At 34.4% G+C, this 23219-nt stretch overlaps 1 long non-coding RNA gene across 1 annotated transcript; it reads right to left on the bottom strand.

Moving 5' to 3' along the window:
• Nucleotides 1-18997: 18997 nt before the first annotated feature.
• Nucleotides 18998-22909, bottom strand: LOC147506124 (uncharacterized). The gene is made up of 4 exons (XR_015220738.1): nt 22359-22909; nt 22184-22264; nt 20974-21024; nt 18998-19223 (listed from the first exon to the last, which is right to left on the bottom strand). It is a non-coding gene; the product is annotated as an uncharacterized LOC147506124 (long non-coding RNA).
• Nucleotides 22910-23219: the final 310 nt, after the last annotated feature.

Below are 23219 nucleotides of genomic sequence, written 5' to 3' on the forward strand. Positions count from 1 at the left end.
CATGGGAAGCCCAAGCTAGTCAGGAGGCCCAACCCTAATTTCTCCTCATGGTCCCTGTTGTAGCCTATAAATAGAATCCCTTCTTTCCTGGCTGAAATTCACTATTCACTGGATTGAAAAGATAGGCAAGGAAAGATAGAAGGGGATTGGTAGATCGTTGCCCACACAACGTCCAATCTATTCTAAAGGAATACAATAGAAGATCAAGGGGTTGATTGTTAATTCGGATTCATAGCTATTGGATTCTCAGAGATATCAAGAAGTTGATCTAAAGGTATGATTTTCTATCCAAAATCGTGAACCCCATTAATTCCGCTGCGCGTGGGTTTTTGCGGTTTGTAGAAATATTTATTTTGAAAATAACGGTTCCTACGAGGGGGCACTGAAGGCGCGCATATTTGTGTCGTACGACATGGGCAAATACTGGTTATTCTATAAGGAAGATTGGAAAAGTAGCAGTGTGGAGCTTGCAGGTACCCCCATCCGACGGCTCCAGTTCATTCTCACATCTTATGACGTGGCAGATCTAAGGAATTTGGCCCCATGAGTTGTTTAAGTTTGCCGCATCCTTCCTAATGCTATCACAATTGATTTTTCAATTCAAAAGTTAACAATGCGGCTGGGCTAAGAAATTTGGCCCCTTAGAGCAAGTCCAATGGGGTGCTATATGGGCTAATATAGCACCCCAAAAACCAAATAATCATTCCAATGTGGCTACTAAAAGGGTCTTAAATTTGGCTGGTGTCATATACCCAACTAAATTTGTGACCTTGTTTAGCAGCTACCAAAATTATGTTTCGGAAGACGGATGACACAATTTCTGCCGTCTGTGCGATAAATTTCGACAGATGGTAGAAATCGTGACATCTATCCAATAAAATTTGACTTAAACTTGCAACTAATGGATGGACGGCAGAGTTTTTCTGTCGTTCGTATGCCTTTACCATTTCAAAATAAGAAACCACCATTGGAAATGTTTTTTTACTTTACCGCTGCCAAATTTGACACTCCTTCCAGAAGGCCAAAAAACACGAACGTGGCATCCTTTAGCAACTTCTTTTAGCATCCCTCCATTTTCTCTATATTAACATGTTAAGCAGCACTTCGTAGTACATAACTACATCTGCCTAATGTGAGAATGGATTGCGCTTGCTGGCTTGAGTTGAATGTTCAAATACTAGTTTCAACACAGACTTGACCTTAATCACCCCAAACAGGGATAAGTCCAATTTGAACAACAACAACAAAAAGTGATCAGTGGTGTGTGGATTATGGACAGTGGTGTGTGGATTATGGACTGCGTAGTCTTATGGCTAGGAGACTATTCGTGGTGGCTATTGGTTAATTGTTGTCTCACTTGTTGCTCATTTTGTTTTTTTAAAACTTTAACAAGCTCTATAATAAGTAATACCAATGTTTTCACTTTTCAACTGTTGGGGTTTACACTTAATTGGCATAATATACAATGTATTATCACTTTTTTTGCACTTTAGATATTATACAATTATATATGCATTGTTGTTCATTGTATGTACTATTTATAACGACCCGCGCGTGGCATCATATCTTATTATGTCGATACTATCCCCACTTAGTTATGCTTAACTGTGGAGTTTCCACGGAATCCGTTCCAAACGATCCTGAGAAGACCTCGATGTTAGGATTTGGTGGATCAATTACTTATATATGCCCCATAATTCGAACAATTTCCAAGGTAAGGCAATAGAATGCATATTTGGTGCAACCTTCACCCCACGGGCTAAGTGCCTTTCTAGATACCTGACGCAACCGTTTTCTCCCCACAGATAGACACCTTTTTGTATACATCCCATAGGGTATTACAATGTTAGTTTTTTTTGCACTTTGAGACTATGTCCTATTTTCAGCTAGTCGAGTGCTCATGTGGCCATAAGAGTCAACCACGTGTTTGTTCAGTTCATTTGGTGTTGGTAATTTTGCCACACAAGATGAAATCCATGCATAGGAACAACATGTGACATCAATTTCCTCAATTTACTCTTCTCCATCTTCTTCAACACCTCCATTAACAACACTCAACCAAGAAAATGAAAACAATAATAAAGATATAATTGGTAACTATCTTCTCTAATGAAATGAAACATTTATCGATTTAGTCACTCCGTGACACCTAGGCAGGATAGGTTTGTAATAGTTTTTACTATAAAGTAATATACTTGTAGGGGTTTGCCTTACTCTTAACTTTATTATATAAAAAAAATAGATAAATAATTAGTAAAAGATCATGTTCTTATTATTTACTACTTTCCCAATTTTCTCCATACTTTTCTTGAATTTGTACACATTTCATGTTTTGACTCCTTGCCAAATTGATGTTGAATATTGTATTTATGACTATGGTTAAAAGTGTGTTCTTATTTATAGAAAAACATTCATTATAGAATCATATAGTCCTAAAACTTATTGTAATAGCTTATAGGATTGATAGAATCCTCTAGCCTCAAAGTTCTTACTACAAATATCATCAAATTTTACACAAAACAATTAATACAAAATCTGGTATTAATTCATATTAGTATTATTGTTAGAAAGTACAAACCTCCAAGAATTGTAATCATTTATGTCATAAATCTATTATTTATTCTTAATATCTATAAATACCTTAGTCCCTTGTCTCCTATAGCAAGATAGTAGAGTCTAAAAAAAAAAAAACTAGGCAAAAGAACTTATGGCTAAGCTTTCTTTCATCCACTTCTTCTATCTTGTTCTTATTGCCTTCTCATGTTTGTACTCTTCTTCGTTATTTCAGTTTTTCTTAGATATGTTTATTGTTTTATTTTTATATATCTTCACAACATCATTTGGACATCCGATCTTTTATATTATACAAACCATCTTGATCAATCATCCAAATAAAAGGAAACAAGAAAAAAAAAATGACATTGTTATTGTTCCAAAATACATATCTCCAATTTCAATTCACTTACTTTTGTCTCACTTAAAGTTTGTCTAAAAATAATTTTGCAGCTGTAGCGGTGATTCCTAGAGCAAATGCTGGAACGTGCCAAATTAAACTATGGAAAGATGGATGTGATCCTTTAGCTTGCCGCGAACAATGCACACACCAATATAATGGCAGTGGAGCTTGCACGGACAATGGCACTGCAGTTATGGATTGTATTTGTTCATATCCTTGTTAAATGCTATAGTTTGATTATTTTTAATTTTGATCATGTATCTTGAAGAATCAATAAAGTCCAAAAAGACTTACAAATAAATTGTTTTTTTCTCTTCCACCTTAAGTATAAACAAGCAATCGTATTTGAGTTCCCCGTTGAATTGAATACTTAATTCTTCCTTAATTGCAAATTATGTCACATTAATTTTGACAAATAAGTATGGTTTCACCGACAAACGTTGAATATGAAATTTCAAAGAGTGTTGAACTTTTGAGATGTGCTTCATCGATTAGCATGGTTGGTGTAATGCATGCGCCAAATTTAATATAATTTGAAACTGGCTCATGTCAACTATGAATCGTGCATCCAAATAAAAAATTTCACGTGAAATATAAATATAGATCTTTTTATGATTGGCGACGTCCGCAACACTGCTAGCTCACCATTTTTCTAACCAATGCAATGAATTCTGTTACACTAAATAGTAAAAATAAGCAACGTACTATCACGGATACTTCACTATTTTCCTTTCACTCGTATACATTATACTATTAGCTTTTTTCACTTTGATACTTTTTCTAATCTCAGCCAGTTTTGTGCTGACTTTGGCTAGCGGATCGGATTTATAGCATGTGTTTGTTAGTTGATTACGTGGCAATTCGAACATTGTAAAATAGACACATAAGCACGTGAGAAACACGTGACACCTCTTCCCTTCTTCTCAGCGGTCATTTTTTGTCTAGACTAAAAACCCAAGTGCAATTGGTTGTTTGTTGTCCAATTGAACCCGGCCTAGTTCCGTAATTGAAACCCACCCCAAATGTTGTCAATGAACTCTGACAACTCTTCCGCCTACTTGCTACTTTAGAGATTCATCTCCATTAGTGATTTCAATTCAAAGACTCAAAAGGGAACTTGGACCTTTTCAAAAATTTAGTCGAATCAATTCGCTGATCCCAATAATAAAGAATGTGCAATTACACAAATGAATGACTGACTTTAATCAATTAGCTATGATTGTTTAGAATTCCCGTTTTCGCAAAAGAGATTTGTGAGAAAGAGATGGAATTAGGGGATTCTAGATAGATCCCCAATTTTTACAATAAGTAACAAGTGTTTATTGTTGGGACTTGCGATGACTTTGTCGTGAAACTAGAAAAGAAGAGGAAAATAAATGTCACGTGTTTCTCACTTGCTTTTTTTTTTTTTTTTAGCTTAGTTAGTTGGGGGATCTGTTAGAGTTTGTTACAATTTTGTTATGACAGCTGGTGAGGTTAGTTGCAATGAGAGCTAACAAATCATTTTAAGGAATCATCTTATTTCTTCATTTTCACTTTGTAAACATAAGCTACATAGGTTTGGACTCTTTGAGGAATCAATTGACAACTGTGACAACCAAAAGAAAAACCTTGGTAAGCAAACAATAGGGTGCAGGAAAGAGCTGAAAAGTAAGCAAATAGCACCACAGCACCAAGTACCGTAAAACAAATACCCAATGTAAACGGGTTATATATTAGGACGACTGGCCTTACTACATGATTTGTCTTATTTATTTATTTATGTAATAGTAGTTGGGACTTCGGAGGGGGAGGGGGCGGTGGCAAAACAAGCACAGAGAGGAGGAGTATCAGGAGGCACAACAGGTAGACCTCTTAACTTGTTAGCGGTTGGGGAGGGTGTCCGTGGTCCCCCATCTCTTAGACTTCGCCTTGCCTTCTCTTCGTAAAGTATGCCGCTAGAGTAATGACCATGTATTTGATCATAGCCAGTGATCTCGTTCGGGGATGCCAATGCAGTACCACATACCTTTCCCGTATAAATAGTCTGTGAGATTGCTCCAGAGACCAACAGAACCAAAAACAAACATGAACTGAGATTCATAGCACTCAACCAGTCAGATATGTAAAGCTTTATGTAAAGATATGAACAAAAACTTCTGACTTCTAACTTGGCTTGGATTGTAGTTTAAAATTACCATTTATATATACTTCAATAACATAGCTGAACATATAACACAGCTAAGGACGTTTCCAGGAAGATAACGAAAAGAGAGATCGAAATTGAGCCTCTAAAAGACTTAAAAGTCATTAAATATCAACGCGTGTGGTTGTTGGCCATTTCTGCAAGTGACATTGACTAAGACATTAACCAAGAGTTTTTTTCTTCAATGTGTATTAGCAAAGTTGTATTAATGAAAAAAATGAGCCAGGCCGGTTTTGCAGTCCCAAAATTGTGCCCGGCGATCCAAAACACTGTTGGAGAATATTTTATCTATATAACAAAAAAAGGTGGTGTCGGATTAACCACTCCAATCCTTAACTTTTGGATTTTTTGGGTTTTGTTTATGAAATAGAGCATCCAAAAGTGCTAACGGTCCTAATAGGGGTGTGTTGATAGTGGTTAACAAGTGTGGCTGGCTTTTTTTTGGGATTGGGTTTTTGCGGGATTGGGCTTCATTTGCAATTTATTATTTTGGTCTGTTAGAAGTTAGAACTCAGAATACTTTATGTCAGTGTCAGGTCTGTTTTAATGGCTCAATTAAAGGAAGGATATACAATGATTGATGAGCTGCTGGTTTTTTGTTTTTGTTTTTTTTATGAGTTGTTGGGTGATTGGGTTTGGGTGGTAGGTTTGATACTTGGACACTATGTTCGCAGTTAAATAAGGATTAACAAATTCTAGAGTACGCAGGTTGTACCTACGCTATCACATCTGGGCCCTCCAGTATGCAAAGAGTGAGAGTGTATTGCATGATAGTCTCAAATCAAGGATGTATTGTACCAGCACTCCCATAAGAGGGTGCACTCTAGAAGTGCTAATAAGGATTTATTGATTGATTGATGAATTACTGGTGATTGATTGGGTGGTAGGTTTGATACTTGGACAATATGGCCTCAAAGTACTTTGGCCTGGAGATCGAATTATTTTGGTACTTAAATATACCATAAAGTTTTAGTCTTTCAAGTTGAAAGTAACGTTGTGCGTTGAACTGGGTGGAACTAGTTTTTGAGCCCGTTCAACGAACGGAGACCGTTTTCATAAAATTGATTTGATTATTTTTAATATTTTTTTGAATTATTATGTATCAAAAAAATTTAACTATAAAATATTGTAATTATTCATAGAAAGGGCGTTGAGGCATAATAATATAGTATTAATAAAAGAAAAAAATAGCTCAACAAACATAATTAATTTGATTTATGACCAAACCACTAACAAATCTTAAAATTTAAAAGTAGAATTCATCTTTCTTATTTCATGCACAAATTCAAATTGGAAAAGTCATTAAACTCTTAAAATTTAACTGTTGACGACACTTTTTAATTGATTATATTTTGACAACCAATCATTCCCCTAATTTACACTTTAATTCATAGGCGGAAAATGTTTAGTTCACATTTTGTGAAAAAAAAAATATTTTTATTTTTAACTTATTTACTTAAATTACATAAATTGGCACCTTTCACAGAACGGGCCGTTTTCATATAATTGATTTTTTTTTTATCGAATTATTATGTACCAAAAAATTTCAGATTTAAAATATTGTAATGATTCAAATATTGTACTTTCCCACTCAATACTCAATGAGTCCTTGTAGACTGAATAACCTATCAAAAGATGCCTAACATAGAGCGGGAGTAGCCACATTGTAGCTTCTACCAACATGATGATATGTTAACAGGTCAGTTGCCCTCGTTGCCCTCTCAAGACAACAACAATACAACATTCACAAAATTAAATTTTCTAATCCAGCCTCCATATTAGCCCACACAAACAGTGAATCTTATCATGATTATAGTGCCAAAAAGAATAATTATGTAAATTCATATATGTAATAGAACTCGTTTATTTAACAAAATCAATGGGCATTCAATTAATGACAAAAATAATTATGTAAATTACTCATTTAAACGGAACCTGTTCACCGAATTATATACTTTTTTTCATTTTATTATTATGTATAAAAAATTCTACTTCCAAACTATATTGAAACTCATACAATAAATTAATTTATCAAAATTCCTAGCGCCAATAATTTGTTAGACTGTTTTTTTGTATCAATGGGCCTTATAGTGTATTAAGATGTCCAACTTTTTGGATGTGGACTAAAATGCTGTTTTTTTGTATAAATGGGCTGTATTAAGATGTCCAAATTTTGGGCCCATTACTTTACTTAACACGTGGTGTCACTTTCACCACTTATATCTCTAATTTACCGACGTGTTTTCTCACTCTTATCCAAGCAACCTATATCTTGACTCTTGAGTATCTATCTTCAGTTGACTTAAGTGAGAAGTGAATTCAGTTGCTCTCAAAGGTAACTTTTAATTTTTCCAATATCCCTTGATCTCACTCTCATTATTTATAGTTTCCTAATTTGTTATCGTTAGCTAAGCATACTTAAGCATGCTATGTTTTCTATACAGTAAACCGCTACTTAAGCTTTCTATATGTTTTCTTCATTGAGTGAAAGTTTGTGTACCATATAGATGTAGTTGTACTTGGATTTTTAAATCATATCATATTATTAGTGCTTTTGATATACTGATTGTTTCTAGTTATTAGATATTTCTTTACATTTGAAGAATGATTTGTTTGAAGGTGAAATTGTCAAATTTTAGTAAAGTTTTTTTTTCCTATGTCTTATATGTATTTTTTTTTTTATTGTTTTATTGGTTCTCTTGGAATATTTTTCTCAATGGAAGAGTAAGTTGATTTTTTTTTTTTTTTTTTTTTTTGTTTGTTTGTTTGTTTGTTTGTTTGTTTGTTTGTTTTATCTGTTTATTTTTATCAAAGTTTATACTGAAGTCAAGTTTTATTTTTTACTAATGTTTTTGTCTCATTTTTTTTTTGTTTTGTAGGCATTGTGCTTGTAAATTTATGATGTTTTTTAATTCTTCAAATGATATCTGGTTGGCAAATGAGTATGCTTTTGACAACAGAGAAAGACTTTCTGTGTTTGATTTTTTTAAATATCTAATTAAAAAACGTCAAACAGAAGAGGTGTTGTAGACACCATGGTGGCAATAATCGATATATAAATAGTAAAACTAAAAAGTTGGTTCTAAGTATGAGAAGCCAATTGAATGAGTATGTTTTTTTTTTTTTATACACAACCTAGAGGATTTATCATGTAACCTGCAAAAAAAGGAATAGTATTGTGAATTATGTACACCCATCCTCATACATGGAAGGGTGAATATTGGTAGTAATAACTAATCCAAATTTCGTGTATAGCTAACATTTATATAGGCGCCTTCTAATATTACTCAAGCGGTTAAATCACCTTCTCTAGGATGAACAATATGTTATTCGAAATATAAATCAAAATCTGTAAATAATTTTAAAAAGTGTATATATAAACAAAGATAGCCCATTTTATCATTATTCGGCTTAGTTACTTATGAAAACATTGATGCGCTAACTAATTGAGAAGCCTAAGCCAACCAACAACATGCGTTAGTTGTTTTTATTTGTTGTGATGTTTGCTTGAAAGACTTGCAACCAAAACTTGAAAGTAAAAAAATAACGAACAATGACAACTTATAGTGTGACTCAATAAATGCTGCTCTCGTTTTCTACCAACATCAGTTTCGGTTTCATGCAACCTGCAAGTGAAAAGTGTTACACAAATATATACCTAGTCACCTTGCATAGTTTTCTTTTTGGTCATTACGATCTAGAGTTACACATTCTTTTTAGCATTACTACTCCATATATTGAACCTCCTCTGAGCTTTATACCTTAGTAGCTTAATTGGTTCGCAAATTCTTTTTAGCATTACTGCTCCATATATTGAACCTCCTCTGAGCTTTATACCTTAGTAGTTTAATTGGTTCACTGAACATGTGATGTTTATGCAGTTTAGAAAATTGAAAAAATAAATTAGGCAGTAAAAGATTTTAAATTTTTTATAACTGAATAGTTTTTGGGTTATACATGAAGCTGTTGATTTTCTGGTCTTAGTGTGCATCCCCTCCCTCATGATCATAGTCATATGGAATATTTGTAAGGATTTTATATATGTAATATACAGGTGGATCCAACAAATATTTCACCACACGAAAAAAAAAGTAAAAAAAGAATGAAATCCAATGAATATTAATAGATCTCCTACTTCTAAGAGTGTAGGAATTAGTAATTGAAACAAACAAATACCAAAAACCAAAAGTACAACACCAAAGATATATTGTAGTATTGTGAAGGATTCTTATAAAGACTTGTAAGAGACCAATGCCTATACTATGAAGGATCAATGATGTTTGTCAGCTTCCGTATGTAATTGTGTTGTGATTTCCAGTGAGCTTCTATTACACAATGATAAGTATGAATTTGGTCATCACACTTGTTATAGCCATCTGATTACAATCTCCAAGCCTCTATTCAGCCTTTTGGTTAGCTGATTGAGCACTGCTTGAGTCTTTTTCAAACTTGTTGAAAAGATTATCAGGAAAAATGATGCTTTAAAAAATAGAAAAGAACAATTCCTTAAAAAAAAAGGTAAAACATAATGACATTTCGATTCGTCAATGGCTATGTACATTAAATTAAACCTATGTGTAAGATTGGTTACGGCTTTGAAGCATGTAGTTATAGCTTCATAATGTTAAGGAATTTTTCCATTTATGCACTATGGTATCCCACTAAAAACATATCATGTCCATAGAAGATGCTATCAAAGAACTCAAGAATGAACTTTTGACACTACAATGGTGATCTTAGTTAATGCTAAGAATTACAAATTGTCGATGTGGTAAAGGTGAAGCATTGCTTACCAATTAAATCACTGTAGTTTTCACAATGATTTGGTAGGCAAGCAACTTTATTATAAAACCTGGCTCGATTATTGTTTGCTACCACTAAATTTCTATTAAATTTCTAACATGGAGTATTGATGAAGATCAGTTAAATCAAGCCAATTTTTGAAAAGTGCAAAAAAAAACCAAGAGTATTAGACATCAAAATAAACTCACCTGTTTCTCGGCATATTATGGATATTTGTGTTGAAGAATTCAGAGAGTTTGAAGGAGTGTTTTTGAGATAAAAAAGTTGAAAGCTTGTATAATATGTCAGATTGATTTAAGGCATGAACCACCAGTTGATAGCACGCTAAGAAGAAGTCTAAAACACTTTGACTGTCAAGAAGTTGTCATTGTCAAGAAGTAGTTCCCCGATTGGTGCATCGGTTTCATTCTAGTCAATAACCTTGTATGTTGCCTACATTATAAGGATTGTTAATTTCAAATGCAAAGAAGCCACTATGAAGAGATAATTCATTCCCATATATAGCTAATATGAATATAATGTCTCACCCCACAATACATAGACTAAAAAGAACAATTGAGTGTTGGAGGAATGAAACAGATAGAAAAACCAAACTGAATACTACCTTAATACAGAGCACTGTAGTTTCATGTTGTATGGCCATGTATGTAATTAAACATGTAACACATGGCGAGTTTCCAGAAGTGTAGAGTGAAATGGATTGCGAAACAAATGTTGTTGTCTACCAACAAAATATGGCCTGTTATAGAACATATGGATGGGTTAACTTTTCATAATATTGGTTTCCTTCAAAGGAAATAAATCATATAAACAAAATAAGAAGTCTTATATATACTTGAGAAACGAAGACTTTGCCTAGGTGGGATTTGCAACAGATATTTTCTCGCGGGTTAGCGCCTTCATGAGTGATCTTGTGGACACCATCTAACATCATAAACAAAGTCAGTGCAATGCTATCCACAATCTTATTGAAGAAATCAAGTAAGTTCAATTTAATGGAAAAAAGCACACAATCGTAAGCTCGCCCAATCGTCTTTCACCAACAATGAAAACTAAAATTTTAACATTTTTAGTTTTTAAATGGCACCCGAGAATGCACTTGAGAACAATGAGAAGAATCCAAATATACCAAGTAATCATAAATACTTAAAAAAGTACTTTTATGTTTAGATACAATTAAAATTAAGAAAAGAAATTCTATGTACACTTATTGCAATAACATTTACAATGATGTGACAATTATAATGCATGCTTAGATCCAAAAAATGAACTTCCAGTCAATGAAGAGATATGGATTTGTTGAAAGAGTTGACAAAGAGTTATTTACATATGTGAACAATATGCTAATTGCACATATATTAAGAGTTGTTCTCACTCCTTTCACCAAAAACAAATTTTATTAAACATAAGATCAAACTCCAGAAAAGTAAAAAGTGCTACCATGCTTGTTCCTGAAGAAGTCGTCGTTGTATAGTTCAATCTTAAATGCATGTAAAAAAAACCATTTGCAAGAGAAATGGTTTTTAACTGGAGTGATGCGTTCACATGGTGATGGATCCATAACTATAACTTACATATCTCTCTTACATGTCTAAAGAGAAATCGTAACCTAACTGGTATTTACCACATATTCCTGAATTACTCAAATACAGAATGTTAATTAAAGTGATGCTTAACATGCAACTAATAACAGGTTGCCTCCAATGCAAGTTCAATTAGTCACACAATTGTATTGTATATAGAGCTGGTTCCTTTGAGAGACTTTACCCAAATCCCTGATTAACAAAAGTGTAAGAATTACCATTCACCTCAACATTGCTGACTCCCGAGGTTATCACTTGATAATGTCTTAAGTGTACACCTTCGCGTTGCCTCCATGTATTCCTTTCAAAACCTCTTGCATTAAAAAAGAATCACTATCTATAAGTACTAATTTCGACAATTTAAATAACATAGCTTGTGCTAAAGCTTGCTCCAATCCCTTTAACAGAAGAAAAGAGAACAAAATCAAACATTGTGTAGATAATGTCGTTGTCTATGCGTTGCACCCCCTATGCCAATATATAAAAAGCCAATTTTGGACTATATAAAAAATAATGGTTATCATAACTTGTAAGGGTATCAAAAATTTGAGCTAGTCATTATTTTGCAACAATGACACATTAATCATAAAAAAGTGTCACACCACTGGGTCTTAGTTTTCACTACTTTCAATGTTCATGTTTAGAGCTAGGATATAACTTGAAATGTGTGAAAGAGGAGAAATATAGGTTAGTCAACCCCAAGACTCGGTTTCTATTCCCCTAGATTGAAAAACAAATCCAAAACCTATCTATCGTCATTGTCACCTTCATCCATATACCGTGACGTTAAATGACCATAATACACTAATTAATCATTTTCTTCTCCAAATAAGAACAATACATGTGATCAATAGAAATGACAATTGATAATTTCATATTTTTATAAAAATCATGTTTCAATTCATTTTGGTGTTATAAAGTTAATCACACATAATTTAAGCTTACCCGCACTATTTTGTGTTTGTTATGGTATGAGCATGGTGGAGAAACTTCAACACTTCTTTTGATGATAAATTCAAGCATACATTTTGCGCTTTATCAATTATATTTGAAGTCTAATGATCTGGTTTTCTCACCTCCAAGGGCAACAAAGCTTGTGGCGTAATTTTTGAGGTGTAGATTGATTCCTTTTAATAGGTGATGAAGATGCTCCATCCAAATCTTCGTATTGTTAGTCACTTGGATTTATTCCACAACAACAAAACTGAAATAAATAGGAAGGCATTCAATAGTATTAAAAGCTTGGTATCTTACTAGAGGAGAACTTTTAGAAATTTTTGGAGACGTAGAATGCAACTGGGAATGAGCCCTAACAACTGCTAATTATATTTATGTAGTTTGAATGTTGAGTTGGGTCCTGAGGCATCCTTCCAACTCTTAGATATGGCAGGATGACCTCTATAGGCCCTGCAACATTCAAAAATTCCTTGAGACTATTCCGTTCCTTATCCCATAACAATGAATCAAACATATACGCTGCAAGTTAGCTAAATACATATATAAACACGTGCAAAAGTGAAATTATGATGTTGATGCTTCCAATCAACTAATCTTCATCCACACCATGGCAAAGAACCCCAGATATATATTCAAAAAAAAAAACAAAAAAAAACAAAAAAAACAAAAAAACAAAACCCTGTTGCAAACAGTTTACAGAAATCAGTTAATGCAAACATTTTATTTGAAAAGGGAAAAAAGGTAATAGGTGTGATAGCAAACAATTATCTTAGCTATAACAGTTATTCAAAAATATATGAAATTCAATTTTCTAAGAAGCACATTTAAACCTTGATGTAATGTTGAACTTGCTAGATATGGTCACAAACTTCAGTAGAACATACTTACATTGGTGCTTGCGTATGACTTTAGATCTGCATTGTTAGTGAAAGGATGCAGATGACTGATTGAGGTGGTGAGGGAGTAACCGATGGTGGTGGAGCAACTGGGACATCACTCTATGCTTTCTACATTTCATAAATACTTTTAGTTTACCAGGAACATAAAATATCATATCCGTGAAGCAGAAACACAGGTACACTCCTACGAGTGTGGAAAACATATCAAATTAGTTGATTTCAGTAGCAAGAATACTGTAACATTTTCTTCAAGCAAAATTCGCAGTTATCTTTTCTTTTATTCTTTTCTTTTCTCATTTTTCACTAAGAGGTGTCAGTATGGTGGAAATTGCATGGGCAGTCCCAAGTGCAGGGAAAGTATTGAGTTCAATTCCAGTGAAAATGATATGAACTCTACTTATTACAACTAATTCTGTTTTATCTTCAGACTATTTATTGAGATATGAAACTATTTGGATTTAAAGGGTTTTGCATATTGTTTAACTTCAACGTACCATTTGGACAAATCTAGAAAAAAGAAACAATAATAAAACTAAAGAATATGGAGTAGTAATGTAGTATACACCTCATCCGTACTGATCATGAAAGCTGATTAAATGCTTGGTCCACTTGAGCAACCTTGATGAACACATCCTCCAGGGTAGTATCAGCTAGACCCCAAGCATGTATAATGAACTTCTCCTTTGCATTCGCAACTGCCTGGAAAATATATGTTATCCTGACCTCATCCTTCCGCATTTCAAACTTCTGGGTTCCTGATATATGGTAGATCCTGTTGGCACTGGGAGAGAGCTGTTTTACCAATTTCTCTACTTCCTTCTCCTGGCTTATAAATGATCCTCCATATCTAGCCTTGAGCTGTCACCACAAGTACACATACATGAGAAATCACTGTAGTAGTTAATAATGCTGCATCAATGATGTGGCATACTAAAAAGAAATAAACTCCTGATTCCAACACAATGGATCGGAGTTAAGAGTCAATAATTATGCTATTACTGTGTTAATGAATAAAGAGTAAGCACTTGCGACTATCTCAGTTTGATGATTAGAGAACAACACCACAGTGAGATTTGAGAGAGAGATGTTGTGAGAAAATGACCGATTTTAGAGTTGTCGTTTGGGTTTTCTACGTGAAGAAGAAAGATGGGTTTTGTGGAGTCGAGTTAAACTTCACTCTAGTTCGGCAGTTTTTTTCTCCTATTTTTTTTCTTAATCTTGAAAACACGAAACATAATTTATTGGGACTCTTAGTTTGGCTGTTTTTTTCTCCTATTTTTTCTTAATCCCCTGCTGACGTGGACAACTAATTTATTAGGAGACTAATTAGTTTTGGCAAAACTTCCACTTTTAACCCTGTTGGGGGAGGTGATTAAAAATAAAGAATAAACTAAGGAGAAAGTAACAAATCTAGGGAGGTCTAACTAATTATTAGCACCTCTTTTTTTTTAGGAGTCTATGAGAATTCTCGGTTTGGAAAATAGAGTGATATAGTGAGGAGAGAGGTCATGTGTGAGCTTATATATATACTAGTGTATGCCCGCCTCACGGCCCAAAGTGATGTCTCGGACGCGCTTCACTGCGCTACCCCTAACGCTTTCGGTGAGCCAAAATTTCAACCAGCGATGCCTTGGCCGACTTGGGTGTGTGACCCCTCGCACGTCGACCCATCAATGCCTCAACACCCCTACGGTGCTACCCCGACACTTGGTGCGTCCACCCCCACCCGCATGATGCCTCGGCCAGCCTACTGGCGCCCCCGATGCTCCACAAGCTCATAGAAAATATTGCTTTGTTGGCCCATAAGCCTGTAGAGAAATAGGCCCATAAACAGACCCAGCAGCTATTGTTGACTTTGTTGGGAGAGAGAGTTTTGAATATTGATTGTTCCATCAAGTTAGATGAACCAGGCTGGAAAAAGGTTAGATCTGCCACGTCATAAGATGGGAGAAAGAGTTATAGCCACCGGATGGGGGCTCTGCGGGCTCCACACTGCTGTGTATTGTTATATAGACTAGTTAATACCCGTGCCTTCGGCACGGATTTCATAAAGTGGCATTCTAGATAGATTGATTAAAAATTACTTATGTATTTAGTGTAATGGAAATGGAGATTTGAGAAGTAGGCAACTCAAAAAGTATAATGTGTTAATAAATAACAACTTATTTAGTAATGAGTAATTTTCTTTTAAAAAATTTGTAACTAATTTACTGAAAGCATTTGGAAATAGGTGAATCTAACGTATAACATTTTTAGTAAGGAAAACACGGGTAATTGGATAACATAATAATTTTTAAAAATTTCTTGAAATGTAGTTCGTTGTTGGCAAACTATTCATCAAGTTGAAGTCGATGTAATAAGGTTATTTGGTTAAACGACTTAATAGAGAAATGCATAATTGAGGATTGAAATGAACTTCATCCATATAAGGTTACGGGTTGTGAAATGGTAGAATTACAATGAAATCCATAAAGCACTTTGAAATAAGGCAAATTGCAGAGCTTATATCAACTATCAAGTAGGTCAGTTCTTCTGATTATTTCTCTAAATATAGGAGCTCTATGTTTTCAAAAAAATTCATCAATGCACTCCTAGAAGCTTGGATGTGATGGAGTTACCAAGAACATTAGTGGTGACTTATTATAATTTATTTGTATACACAGATCTCTAGCAATTTGAATACACTAAGTTTTTGTATGTTAATCTGGTCTGCTACTATCATACTAATATCTAAACTTTTAAACTCCAGTAAGTATAATATATCTAGCATCTCGACTACTACAAAAAGATAAAGTCAGTCTTTCTAATGTTTTTCCTTAATAAGAACTCCACGCCCAATTCTATTTGTAATCATTTAACTATTATGCATTCAACTTCCGAGTTTCTTCAAGCAATCTGACCCAGTTGCATTAAATATTGGTTGCCTCGATATGCTTCAATTGTATATATACGAACCCAGTCATCCTATTATGTTCTTTGTTTGCCAAAGTTCTAGGTATCTCCTTTAGAGCTTTATGGACTTTCATCTTCTAAAGAGTATTATAACATGCAGTTGTAGAACATTCTAAATGGTGTACACGGCCTGAGACCAATGCCCTAATTGTGTCGATTTTTGCATCATCGTTTCTGGTACTCATAATCCAATACCGGACCATCTTAAGTTAAGACAATAAGCAAAATAGGCCAAGAGCAATCACTTACTAAAATTAAATTGTTCGGGAGAAAAAAAAATAGCAAAGAAAGATTCGCATATAAATACTTCATTTCCAAAATAAGGTAATTAAATAAAAAAGGCATTGTGCATAAAAATAAGACCATTAAAAAAAGGCATTGTGCATAATGAATGGCATGTCATTTCCAAAAAAAGACAGCTCAATGAAAAGAATGTAATATCTCAGTGCATTTTGGGTGGTAAACATTGTGAAAAATATCTTAGTACACTTGTAAGTTGTCAGTATATTTTGATGTAGAAAGTTAAGTTATTTGTTATTGAATTGTGTTGATTGTTTAAATCAACCCACAGTGTGTGTGTGCTTGTGATACTATGAACTGTAGGACAGTCTTCCAATCTGGTACGGTTGATGCATGCCTAGTGGAGAAATTTTTTTTTTTTTTCTCATCGAGGTTCTTATACGCTTTTTTGATTGGTGGAGTAGGGTGTGATTCAATTGGTTATAGCTTGTGTTCTGTGTTAATGATGTGGTTGAGCAAGTGTAATAAACCTAGTAAGCAAGAGTAGGAATATATCGCCCAGGTTATGATAAAGTATTTGGTGTGTTACATGGTAGCTAGTATCCTTCATATCACTGTTTTAAGCACTCGCATGGATTAATGTAGGTAACTCGGTGTGTAGGTTTATACATCCGATTGGTATAAGCCCTTCTCGTGTTTAAGCACTTGTAGGATTTCTTAATGGTTTGGTATCCCAATATTCATATTAGTTAATATTGTTCCTCCGCTATTAAGTTGATAATTTGCCTTATTGTGGGACGATTGTTTGGGTCAAGGTGATATTTCTCTTCTTGAAATATGTGCATTTTGGAAGTAGGAATACCTTACTCTGTCTAGATTTATTTGATTAAAAGAAGGCTGACCGAGACGCGTCTTTGTGAAATTATTATGCCTTTTAATTGATGGGGACTTGATAATCGAGGTGCCGCTTAAGCTCTTGTTTGACTATTTCAAATGACATGTATGCAAGATATGTTTAACTGGTCATTACCTTTCCTTTCGGCTTTCACTAAATGTGAAAATCGATGGGGGTATAACCGAGTCTTATTGTAGGACATTTAGGATAAGTGCTTTTGGCTTTCAATTTCAGTTAGGCCCTGTTATCTAGCTTGTCTAATGAAGTGATAAGGGTGGGACTAATTAAGGCTCGTCCTGCATCAGCCTATTTGCATGCCCACAAAGTTTAAATATCTAGCTTGAATCAGTTTACAATAAAAATAAAAATGAGAAAACTGAATAACAAATCATCAGTCAACCACAAACAAAAATGAGAAAACTGAACAACAATCATCAGCAATGTATTGGAATTGAATTTAAACTTTATATTGAATCAAACACATCTTTTAGTTCTTATTAACACTGTGGTACACACCAAGTGCCTAGAACTGAATTCACAACTAAAATGGAATTGAACGCACTAAGATTTGATTGGGTTTGCCGTCTTACCGTCATAGATGGTCAATCTCCAAACAAATTGTCACGTATCATAAAACTTCGTCTCCCGAATAGTGTATTCATGGCAATATGGCTTTATATCTCTAGAGGTGTTTGGCAGACTACCCATTTTCTGCATAAAGAATGAGTAATATTTAAAAGAAATGAATAAAAAAATAAAGAGATATCTTAGAGAGTGCGATTGCATAGAAAAGTTAACATGATAAAAAAGTTGCATATCACACACATATCAAGCAACACAGCAGGCAACATCAACATTAGCGCAGCATCAACATCAGCATCAGCATCAGCGCATCACCAGCAGGAGGTAGCATGCATGAGGCAGCAGCAGACACCAATCCACACATACCAAACACTACACCACTAAACCACCTGCCACCTACACCACTGCACCAGCAGCACCTACACCATTACGTAGTAGACACATCACCACTCACCAGCACCACCTACACCAAGTAGTAGACAACAGCACCACTACACCACCTACCACCGCACATCACCACCACACACACACACCAACCAACACACACTCACCACACTATAACCACCTGCCAGCACCACCACCACCACTGCACCACACACGTAACACCACAATTACACACTAACCAGCACAAACCACACAACACCACCAGCACAATCATAACAAATGCAGATAGTCACTGAATAGCATTGCAAACGTAAAGACAACACAACTAATAAACTTAAGAATGATTCAGTTGTAGACAATTCATAATCATCAACAAAGATAAACAATTATTCAAAAGTATAGGTGATGGAATTGCCACCAAAATATAGAACAATATAAGTATCTGCAATATTTGAACAGGTTGACCTAAACAAAATAAAAATGACAACACTATAGAAGTTGAAGTGTTTTGGCAAAGACTCAAAAATATAAATTATCTAAGAAGCTATAATTATGGGATGAAGGGGTAGTATTTGAAGCAGCAGAGGAGGTGATATTTTTCTGGATGATCTTTATAATCTCTTATGTTGGTACCAGCTTGTGATCAAATTATTTCAAATGACTTCTCACCTAAAAGTTCTATTTAAGCTGCTTGATCTGCAAAGGCATTTTACTTTTGTTCTTCAAGTTATTCCTATTGTTCATCCAAGTACCCATGCGAAGTCCGAGTTTGATTAGCCACCCCTTTCTGAAATTGAAAGACAGACTTCAAATCAGCACTAACAGTTTTCCCTGAACCGAAATAATAATAAAAATAGTGAAATATAAAAAAAAGTTTTTATTTCCTCGAACAAAAAGTAGAGTAGGAATAAATCAGTAATTTTGTGTGTTGGTGTGTGTATTTTCTCTTTGTAGGATCAAGCTATAGCATTTGACACCTTGTTAAAGTAGCACTCAACTTAAAAAGTTATCTTGGAGCATCCGTGGAGCTCTCAAGATATAAGGGAAAACTTCAAGAGATACTCGAGAATGTCAACACAATTTTCATTGTATTATGCTCAAAATTGAAGTCTAAAAGTTATCTGTCTCGAATTAAAAAGAAGTTGAGGTGAACCCACAAACATTTAATTTGTAAGTAGCCATCTATAATCTATTTCCTAAATATATTGTTCATTTGGGTAAAAGTGTGAAACCAAGACGGCATCCTAAAACCATTAAGCCAAATCTATGTCTCAAATACAGTAACATTTCAAGTTTTATACTTCATCAAAGCTATGCCATTCTACAGTAAGAAAGTGCCAATAATTAGTAGCTAAGCACACCATTTACATAGCTAATATCCAACCCAAGAAACAATACACCAAGATCAGGAAACTATCCCATCAAGTGAAACCAGCAAGATCATTGGATTGTAAATTTGATCCAATAAAGACATCATCTCCTAAATCTTGATTTCCGAATTAAAATAAGCATGTGTACCTAGGTAGCACCTGAGCTATATTTTTAGCCTACCACCCACACCTTATAGCGTCGCATCCCCTCTCCCCCTCTCCCCTTGGGTAGTGTCGCTTGTATGTTTTCTAACTTCTCACCTAACACCTTGTAGTGCGTGAATACATGGTTTTTAATATGCAGACATAACTCCCATATTATGCCAAACCCAATGACATAGTTCGTTGAACCCAAACCATTACATTTATGCAAAGAGAGATAGTAAAAATATCTTATCCAAAATGAGAAAATAACTTCAAAATTAAATGTTCAATTCGACAATATGCCAGATATTGAAAAGAAGATCAAAAAAAATTAAAAAAAATACGTGTCAAACGTATCAAGGTAGTGATTCAAGGCTAATTGAGGCATCACCCATTGATATGCAAGAAAGTAAAGAAATGAAAAGAAAGAAAAAATCTAAATATGTAAGGAAAACATGAGATAAAAGAAAACGTAGTTGCAAAACACTATGTTCTGCACTACCAAACAAATTAGTCTATGCCAAAAACAATGCAATGCATGTTCTTTGGATGGCCCTGAACACATGTTTTGGTTACTCATAGCACCCCAAGTACACGTTGGTATGCCTTAGTAGATGTCAGATCAAAATGAAATAGATGAAATATATTATAGAATGATTAGAATCATTAAAACAGGTAACAAAAATGAGATTCTCAATTCTTGAGTTTATTTAAGAATTATACTATCGAGTCATATAGCTAGTATCATAGTATGGAAACTTGGAAGAGTTAAATAACAAAGTTGACGTATAGATTTCACCACTTGAACGTAAAAGCCCATGACCATTTCAACGGTAATCTCCAATTCTTTGGTGTGAGAGGAGGGGAACTAACATTCAGGTATTTTGGCTATATGAACACTTGAATATATGAAAATTAATCAAATATTCAGTGGTTGTACCACAACATAAGGATGTTACGCATGGTTAGTAGAACAAAACACCATACAAAATGATAGTGGACACAAAAACACATATACATTACCTAACCTTCCTCGATCAGCAATGGTAGCACAAAATTATTTTTAACATGTGCCTGCAGATTTCCAATTCTGGTTTGTTACTGCATAGGACACATATTTGACACAAATTTGAAACGAAATCAACAACAAAGTCAGCATCAAAAGTGCGATTATGTAAAGTATATGTGAATCACCAAGTACAAATCTTATATTTGTTGGAAGCAAATCATCGAGTCAGAATATCATTTTTTTCACCATATCATCGAATTTTAGAATTTCTTGAATAAGGACGTAAGAGATAGAAACCACAACACAGTTGAGAGAATTTCAGAAAAATTATTCTCTTATATGGGGATTAGATGTATCTAGTGTAATAGAAATGTCAAGGCACGTACTACCTTGCTTTTAAAAAATACAGTGCTGCTGAAGATCCAAATAAACTTACTACTCTGCTAAACGCGTTAAAGGATCTACACATGAAAATTTGTTAAGAGATTGCTGGCCCACTCTTTCGCACATGCTTCTTGGGTTAAGAGGCAAATCGATCAGTGGCAGACACATCCTTTCTGCAATCCAAGAAGTATATCATCCATCTTTAAAGTCCACATAGACTGCTCTATACGTTCACTTCTCTAACCACCCCAACTCGACAAAGATTTAGTTTCCCTAAAAATGGTTATGAGTTTCATCTCATATGCATGAGAGAGGATAAAAAGAGCTAGTGCTCTAAATTTTCAGAAAACCCTGTTGCAGAGCCAACTATTATACACTTAGAATTAACCTTCTTTCATTGCAACCACCAATGAACTGCTTGAAACTCTTATTCCTGGTATTTTACGTACTTTCTATCACCATGATACACTTGGTTCTAATCTACTTTTATTTCTCAAGCCAATCATCTGCTTCAAGCTATATGGATTGGGAGTTTCACCTTGTACATAGATTGGTTGAAATTTTCAGGCTCCCCCTCGTTGAACTCTTGGTAACTCGATAAGGGATTCTTAATAACTCAATAAGGGCCAACTTTGGAGTAGCTTTATACACATATTACGCACATTATCTGTTATGGAAACCAAATGGTTATTATTCTTTACTCTAGCTAAACAATTGGTACATGTATTTGTTAAAAGGCAGAATGAACAAAGAATAAAGTAGCCTAACACCACACCATATACATTTATGATGGAAGATTAGAAAAAAAAAAAAATTATGTGGCTAGAGTCTGGTCCTCACTGATTGATCTTTGCCTGTACAAACATCGAGTTCCCCAATGAGATAACTCTACCGCTCGTGCTAGTTCCATTTTAGATGTTCCTTCAAACCCGAATAACGTAAGTCTTTATTTCAAAACCAAAATGGTCAAAGAACAAAATACCCGGATTTAACTTCGAAAAGATGATAAAATTACCAAATCCAGCTTCAGATTCAATTCAAGCATGTCTTCATACTTCATCACCTCCTTATTGTCACTACAAAATAGATAAGTTGAAATCTAGGAAAACAATGAATTAGGTTAGAGGAAGGAGTCATGTGGTAAAGTTTATAACCCAGGAATTCCCATTGGCTGTTAAGAAGGAGAGTTTTGAAATGCAAATGAAGTTGAATTAGATCAATCCCAAATTAATTGGCTTTCACTTCTATTACCGTAGTTGTCATCACTTTTTGTCACCATGATTAAACACAAAATTCTGTCACCATGATTAAACACAAAATTCGAGCCAGGAAAAGCATACATGCAAATCAACATCGGAAAATATGATTATTAAAAATGGAAAAAGATAACCATATTACTTGATCCATAAAAAAGAGAAGAACTAAAAAAATATTCATCAACTTGTTCATGTAATGATTTCATCTCCATGCCATATCCAATTGACTCCATCTAAGAAATAAGAACCTGGCACAAAAGAGCAATAAGAGATGCTTATACAATTGGTCCAAGATTCAAGAGATGGTGAATCTATACACATCAATTTCTTTATTACAAACCCCTTTTACTGAAATGCAGCCAGTCTCCAATAGAGTTAGCATAAAACCTGGAAAAAAAAAAAAATTAAAGTAAAAGAATTTAAAGTAAAAACGAAAACTCTAAAGGGAAGAGATAGGCATATGAAAATAGAGGCATGAGAACCACAAACGTGAGAGAAGATAAGAAACCAACCTGAGAATTGCAAGAGAGACATTTGAATTGCTTTCTTTGGAAGAAATTGCAAGAGAGAACTTTTCCAATCCAGTTTGATAGGAAAACCATTGGGTTTTTGTTCGACGG

Source organism: Coptis chinensis, chromosome 4 (genome assembly GCF_015680905.1).
Source record: "Coptis chinensis isolate HL-2020 chromosome 4, ASM1568090v1, whole genome shotgun sequence".
NCBI lineage: Eukaryota > Viridiplantae > Streptophyta > Magnoliopsida > Ranunculales > Ranunculaceae > Coptis > Coptis chinensis.